At 39.4% G+C, this 8,404-nt stretch overlaps 1 pseudogene; it reads left to right on the top strand.

Moving 5' to 3' along the window:
- The window catches only part of LOC136276912 (uncharacterized), an 8,010-nt pseudogene extending 4,244 nt beyond the window's left edge, over nucleotides 1-3,766 (top strand).
- The last annotated feature ends 4,638 nt before the right edge of the window (nucleotides 3,767-8,404 follow it).

Here is an 8,404-nt window from a genome sequence, read left to right as displayed (position 1 = left end):
AAATCAAAAGCAAAAGAAAGGCAAAAGAAACTCCAGACCATTGAAAATAAGCTTAAAATATGCGAAAAGGATTTAGCAGAATCAGCAACACAGGAAAATGTCGCTAAGCTTGAAGCGCTTAAGGCTGAATACGAAAGGGAATACGACTATATTGTAAGAGGCTCGATCATTCGTTCCCGGGCAACATGGTTTGAACAAGGAGAAAGGAACAGCAAGTATTTTCTCAACTTAGAAAATAATAACAAAACAAAGAGCTGTATTAGAAAACTTCTTCAAGAAAATGGAAAAGAGTGCACAAGCCCCAACACCATTTTAAATGAAATTCACTCTTACTACTTGGAACTTTACGACGAAAAATCGGAAATAGAAATAAACGAATCAACCTGTCCCTTTGTGGGGAATCGTTCTTCTATTCCAACATTAAATGATGATCAGCGTGACCTATGCGAGGGACAGCTGAAATATTCAGAATGCTATAAAGTTCTATCTACATTTGAAAATAATAAAACCCCTGGAAACGACAGGCTTACAATAGAATTTTACAAATTCTTTTGGCCAGAAATTGGTACGCTTCTTGTAGACACATTAAACTATGCTTACTTTCAAGGGGAATTATCGAATACACAAAAGCAAGCCGTAATAACATTAAAAGAGAAAAAGGGTAAGGACAGGAGATTGATAAAAAATTGGAGACCAATATCCCTCCTAAACGTAGACATTAAAATTGGGTCAAAAGCCATTGCAAAGAGACTTGAAAAAGTATTGCCGGATATTATTCATTACGATCAAAATGCCTTCGTTAAGGGACAGACTATATTTGACGCAACCCGAACAATAAGTGATGTAATGGATTTTACGAAAGCAAAAGACTACAAAGGTATTATCACTGCTATAGATTTTGAGAAAGCCTTTGACTCTGTAAATTGGAATTTTCTATCAAAATCACTGGAATCGTTTGGTTTTGGAGAGTCTCTCATGGATTAAAACGTTCTACAGTAACATATCAAGCTCTGTGACAAATAATGATTTTTCAACTCCCTCTTTTAACCTCAAAAGGGGTGTCCGCCAAGGCGATCCACTATCGCCATCCCTCTTTATCATAGTGCTTGAACTGCTTGCTATCTCTGTGCGAAATAACAATCAAATAAGAGGTATTAACGTAGATGGAAATGAACTGAAATTAGTTATATTTGCAGATGATATGACATCATTTGTCCGTGACAAGCAGTCACACCTCGCCCTATTCAATACCATTAACCTTTTTAGCACATACTCAGGCTTGTGTATAAATCACGACAAAACGGAAATTATTTTGCTTGGTAATATGGAAATAAAAGCCTCGGAACTAGGTGTAAAGGAGATAAGTAAGGTGGTTAAAATCCTGGGGGTCCACCTCACCCATAATCCATCTTTGTTTTACAAAATGAATTTTGAAACTATCGAGAAATCCCTGAGAGAATCTGTGAAAGGCTGGAGTTGGAGAGGTCTTACTTTGTTAGGAAGAATACAAGTAATCAAGTCATTCGCTATACCAAAAATTTGGTATCGAGCATCTCTTATTTCAACCAAGAAAGACTTCATTAAAAAAATCAATAATCTACTATATTCATTCGTTTGGAAGGGCAAGGACAAAGTTAAGCGAAATGCACTGATAAACTCCCTCGAAAAAGGGGGGTTAAAAATGCCCGACATTGAGTCCATGATTAAAACTCAAATAGTACTCTGTAATAAGAAATTTCTAGAAACCAGCTCAGCTGGGTGGAAATTTTTCTTGGAGTCTTACCTCAAAAAGGTGGGAGGTAAATTTTTGTTCCAATGTAACTTTGATTTTACAAAGTTACCAATAGCTCTTCCAGACTTCTACAAAGAATGCATTTCAACTTGGTCTTCTTTGAGCAAGGACAACCCTTCCTTGCTTTCAGATATAGTAAATCAGGTCTTATGGAACAACAGGTTTATATGCATTGATTCCAGATCAGTTTATAGTAAAAAGCTTTTTGACGCAGGATTAATAAAAATTGGCAACCTCTATGATGAAAATGGCGAGCTTAAATTGGATAAGGAGCCATGGCGTTCATCTCTCTCACCAGTCGATCGCTTCCTAATTTTCCGTCTCCTCAATGCTTTCCCACAAGAGTGGCGTAGAGAATTGAAACTAAATAGGACTTCTATCTACGGAAACACACAATACCAAAATCTAAATAATTTCTCCCTGTGGGTTGATGGTGAAAAGAAGACTTTACAGAAGCTTTATTCAAAATCATTTTACCAGATTTTCGTCTCTAAGATATCTAGTATACCAACTGCAATGAAGAAATACGACAAAGCATTTAATACAGACACTTTTCATCTTGATTGGGAGAAGATTTATTTACTGCCTTTTAAAACAACTTTGCATACCAAACTAAGGGAGTTTCAATATAAAATACTAAATAGAATCTTATACACAAATGTTATGTTGTTTAAATTTAAGAAAGTAGACTCCCCATTGTGTTATTTTTGCGAAAAGGAGTTAGAGACTTTAGAACATTTGTTATTTTATTGTCCAAGAGTGCATGCTTTCTGGGATGAAGTCACTGTCATGTTAAACTCACAGGGCATTACTTTGAAGTCTCCTGATATTAAAGATATTGTTTTTGGTTTTTTTGACGCGCCAAATCATGACAATGACAGAATCATTCTTAATTATATTGTAATAGAAGGTAAATATTTTATTTATCGCACCAAGCTAAATAAGACTTCTCTATCCTTTAAATCCTTTTTCGAAAGAATTAAGAGTACGTTTCAAATAGAACGTTTTATAGCCAGAAAGAATAATAAACTTGAGATCCATTACAACAAATGGAAACCCCTCCTTCAACTGATAGAACAATAGCTGAACTAATTCATTATTTATACCAATAAACGATGCCTCTTTTCTTTTTTTTTTTTTTTTTCTTTCTTTCTCTCTTTTCTTTTATTCTCGTAGTCCAGTGTAGTGGTATTTTCTTTGTGTAATAGAGTAGTGTAATGTAAATTTATGCATGTCGAAATTTGTGATGTATCTTGCGTACTTGTAAAAACTGTAAAAACCCAAAAACAAATAAAATACAAAAAAAAAAGAAGAAGAAGGTGCTACTATTAGAGATGAGTTGCCCGTGGATGGCAAACAGGAAACAGAAGGAAGAAGAGAAAACCTCGAAGTACGCACCACTCAGATGGGAGATCCGTCAGCAGTACCCACACTATAAGATTGCACAGTACAACATCATCATCAATGTGCTCGGGGGCGTATCAAGAAAGACACTAGATAGTATTAAAGACCTTGTAGGTGTCAGGGCAGATAAGATCTTACTGGATATGCAAAAGGCAGTCATCTCAAGTACCCTTAACATTGCACGGAGTTTCAAAGTTCTCACTGCGTAGGACCTATGAACTGGCCAAACTTTTACCCGTAACTTTTTGGGTTTCTAATATCATTTGAGAATTTCTTTATTTTGCGAATTATTTTATGAAATACACCCCACTCAGATGGGAGCTGAAGCAGAAGTACCCCGGGTACATGATTTCACAGTATAACATCATTGTGGACATACTCGGGGGCTGGTCGACAGACATGGAGGTAGCAGTGAAGGAGCTAGTTGGCAGGCGTTAAAGAGACATCCTCAAGAAGATGCAAAGGGCATGCCTATCCATCATACTGAACATTGCACGTACTTTTAAGGTTGTGACACATAAGACATTATCTTACCCGTGCTTCGGTTTGTCTCCTGCTCTAGAACTTTGAACATTTAGCATATTTTAGAGTAAATTTGTTTAGTTTATTATATAGATACATATACTTATTTTAACCTTACTTTTTCATTGTACACTACCTTTTAATTCTAGTTTCACTTACCGGAGCACAGACCACGCCTTAGCGCCCTATGTTCCTTCCAACTGTATAGCATACAGATAGTTTTTACTGCTGCATAATCATCATCATCATAATCATAATAATAATCATAATAATAATCATAATAATAATCATCATCATAATAATAAACATTTGTTCATTTATCTTGCCTGAATGTAGCGAAGCATAATGAAACAAAAGATAAATGGTTTCTTGAATTCCCGAGCACGAGTGCATTTGTCGGCAGTGTGTTTTAAGTGCCGGCATGAGATTATGGGAAAGAAGTGTGATATGTAAACTAGCAAGTATATATTTGCTGAACAGTAAACAAGTTTCATTGTGGATTTTTACAAGCGGACAGTTAAATTCTTAGCTTGTTCTTCCTATCTTGTCCATATGGCGCGGGGCCGTCGTGGTCGCCCTGCTTCAGTTCGTTCTCATGCTTCGAGAGTCAACCCAGACATTGAACTCCCTGTTGTCCGGCCGTCCAGGTCAAGAGAACTTCGAAGTTCAGGCTGTCGTAGTTCTCGCTCACATGTTGCAGCTTCAAGCGGTTCTGGTCGTAGTGCTTCGCCTTCGCGAAGGAGTGTCCGCGAGCGTTCGCACTGTAGAAGTCGCTCGGCTTCTCGCAGCCCTGAGCCCCCAACGTGGGCGAAGGAAATCTTAAAGGCCTTGGAGACGAAAACGCAAGAGGTCAAGGTTGTCAGAGAACAGCTCGACTCATTAAAACGCAAGTCTGTGGAGGAGGAGCCCGAGTTCAAATATAAGAGTAACAAGAAACAGTTCAAGTTCAACTCTGACGTCAAGGAGAAGTTCAACCAGATTTTAGAGAGGGCTGGGGCGGATGACGCCATCACTAAGATTGCCAACGAAGGTATGTCACTCCTTGATAAGAGAAATAAGCTTATTTCTATTGCTAACCGGGATGGCTGGGATGTGGTAGAATATTTTGAGGCGGACCCCCTCACTAAAAATGACGAAGAGGAGAAGAAACTTCGTGTCGCGCGCAAGGAAGCAGTCGAAAAAATAGTCTGAGAAGCAAAATGGGAACTCGTTTTAAGTCTCAGTCTACGTCTTCCAAAAGCGGCCCCGGTGCTAACTTTGGCCCATCACATAGAATCGTGGATTTCCGCCCAGATGTCGGTCAGCTTTTGGTTAATCCTCTACCGGAGAAAAAAGCTTCTGTTTATCGCTGCTTTGGTTGTGGCAAAGCGGGCCATTTTATCAAGGATTGTAAAGTGTCCTCTTCCGCTAAGTGACTAGCTGACTCTGATTTTGACGAATTTTTGGATCGCGGCGAGGCTGAACTTGACACGGGCGTTTCCTCAGTATTTTGGATTCGAGGCCGCTTGCGCAAGTTTTTGCATGTTTGGCGTTCTATTGGGGCCTCTTCTTTTGTTCTTAGTGTTATTGAAAGCGGTTATAAGTTACCAATTGTTTCAATTCCATTGAGGTATTTCTTTAGTAATCATAAAAGCGCTGTTGATAATAGAGCTTTTGTTTGTGAAGCTATCGAGCTATTGTTGTTGGCGGGTAGTGCGGTGGAAGTCAAGCGTGACCAAGTTCATGTTTGCAGTCCCTTAGGTGTAGTTCCTAAAAAGAATGGCAAATGTTGATTGATTCTCGACCTTCGCTTTCTTAACAAGCACCTAGCCAAGCGTAAGTTTAAGTTCGAGGACCTTCGAGTCGTGGCAGAAATTCTTCAGCCAGGTGATTGGTTTTTTACTTTCGATCTTCGTAATGGCTACCATCATGTTGACATTTTTCAAGAGCATTGGAAGTATTTGGCTTTTTCGTTTACTTTCGATGGTAAGCCACGCTATTTTTTGTTTTGTTTGCTTCCTTTTGGTTTAAGTACGTCTCCTCACGTTTTCACCAAATTGTTAAGACCAATTGTTTCACACTGGCGGTCACAAGGCATTAGGATTTCTGTCTATTTGGACGACGGTATCGGCACTGATTCAAGTAAAGATTCGTGTTCTCAGGAAGCGCAACTTGTGCGAGGCGATCTTTATCGCCTAGCCTGCTAGTGAATGAGGAGAAGAGCAATTTTGAACCGTGCCAAAAAGGGGAGCACTTAGGCTTTATTTTGGACCTTACCAAAGGAGAATTTAGTATCCCACCAGGCAAGATTGATCACCTGTTTAATCTGATTTCACTGCTTCTTGACGATGTTTCACCCACGGCTAGGGATGTGTCTCATATTACGGGTACCCTTATTTCCATGGAGCTCGCTTTAGGTCCAATTGTGCGTTTGTGCACCCGAGCCTTGTACGCAGTCCTTAATAGCGTTCATTGCCTTAGCTGCAAGGTGGCTTTAACGCGTGAAGCTGTAGAGGAACTTTATTTTTGGAGAGATAATTTCTTTCGTTTGTGCGGCAAACCAATCTGGAGGCCCTCCTCAAAGATAGAGCTTTTGTCTTATTCGGATGCCAGCAATGTGGGTTGGGCGGGATTTATTGTTCAATTCGGTACGCACATCGCTAGAGGGAACTGGTTGGGTTCCGAGGCCCTATGCAGCTCTTCTTTCCACGAGATTCGTGCAATTAGATTTGTTCTTCAGTCGTTTTCCGGTCTTTTGGCGGGTAAGGAGTGCAAGCATAGATCTGACAATCAGAGCGTCTGCAGTATTTTGTCCGTCGGCAGTAGTAAGCCTCATTTGCAAAAAGAAGCCGTTGCCATTTACAGTTTGTGCCATGAAGCCGGTATTCGCTTTTCTGCGGAGTGGATACCTCGCTACTATAATTTCAAAGCTGATTATTGGTCGAAAGTTGTCGACACCGATGATTGGATGCTCAACCCTGTCCATTTTCGCCAGTTGGATATTCTGTGGGGACCCCACACTGTAGATCGTTTTGCGAGTCATAATTCTTTCCAGTTGCCCAGGTTTTGTTCTCGGTGGTGGTGTCCTGGGACCGAAACTGTTGATGCTTTTACCGTCAGCTGGGGAGGGGAAAACAATTCGCCGGTAACAAAACGAAAAAGGGCCTGGGACTGAAACTGCGATCGCAAAGCATGCATGGATTGTTTGGCTGGACAGAAATCAAAATGGCGTCCATTGCGAATGATAGTAAGCTCTCAGAAACTAAAGAAGAAGGCTTTATTTTAACTGAAGACGATATACCTGGGACTGTTTTGCCAAACAGAATGTAGAGGCATCCAGTGTGGTACAGCTAAAGCGCTGGCTGATTTGTAGGGGAGCGAAAACAAGTGGTAAAAAGTCAGCTTTAGTCAGCAGGTAAAGGGTCAAATTCAGCTTTTTCGTAGCTCTTTCTTTTGCTTACATAGAAATCATAAATATTTCTGATGGAAAACATATTCACTTAAAGATTTTATACATTAAATCGTCTGCTTAGAACTCAATTAACATTATTTAAAATCGTTTTGCATAGGGTAAAACACTATGTAGAAAATGGCCTTGACAAGAAATATCTTAGAGACCCCGACAACGGCACTAATATTATGAAGAAAAAAGCAGATCTTGGTTTGCTTGATAAGAAAGAGCCTCAAACAAATGGAAAATTTCCAAAAGAAGGTTTCAACTCTGATCTCAATGCTCTCCCTAAAGTATCATTTGGAACCATCTGGCGTTACATGATCGACTCAGTTGACTCAAAAAAACAACTCTCAACTGCTAAACCTCTTGTAAAGGGGTTCAATTTTTATAAGTCTGGGAACGTACATTCTATTCACCATTTAAAGGAAAGTGGGAAGCACTTTATAAAGAGCCAAGTTCTCCCATCAATGAAAAAGAACTTAATATACCAATGTCAAATAGTAATGTCAAGTATTGGAGGAGTACTCAAAGCATATTGTGGTTGCCCAGCAGGAATAGACGGAAGATGTAATCATGTGTCTGCAACTCTCTTTGCCTTGGATGAATATTACAAAGAAAGAGAAAAGATCTCCATAGAATCATGTACTTCTAAACCATGTAAATGGAATATCCCAAGGAAATGAAAAGGTCCTGTATCACCAATCTCAGCCATGTCATTTCATAAACATGACTACAGCAGACGCTTGGAAATTTTGACCTCAAATTGGGCCAAGGAAATGTCCACTAGATTCCAGTCCTTTTAAGGCCAAATTTCGCTCGGCCATTTTCATGGCGACTCAGAGGGACCCGGGGAGTCATCTATTTTGCCTGTTTGCGGGAGACTTGTAATGAAAACAAACGTTTGGCGCTAAAAAATAAAATCTATTCCTTTCAAGCTTTAGTTTGATATCTGATTCATCGACTTTGTCCATATTTCTTGATTTTTGCATTCGTAGTGAACACAGGGCTCCAAAGAACGATCGCAGTTACAAATATAAGTCTTCAGTCGACTTCAAAAACGGAGGTAAATAATGTTAAAGCACTCGTTTTGCTCAAAAAGGAAACGGTAGAACCACAGAAGAGATATTGATCGTTTATAATTTCGAGTTGAGCGGTCATAATTTTGCTTTTATATGTGTAAAAATTTGTAACAAAAATACTCAATTTTAATTGAAAGGAAATAGCCTGTGGCCCATGACCGTGGCGATCGGGCA

This window comes from Pocillopora verrucosa, chromosome 14 (genome assembly GCF_036669915.1).
Source record: "Pocillopora verrucosa isolate sample1 chromosome 14, ASM3666991v2, whole genome shotgun sequence".
Lineage (NCBI taxonomy): Eukaryota > Metazoa > Cnidaria > Anthozoa > Scleractinia > Pocilloporidae > Pocillopora > Pocillopora verrucosa.
Note: the sequence above shows the minus strand (reverse complement) of the source record. Positions and strands in the feature narration are given on the sequence as shown.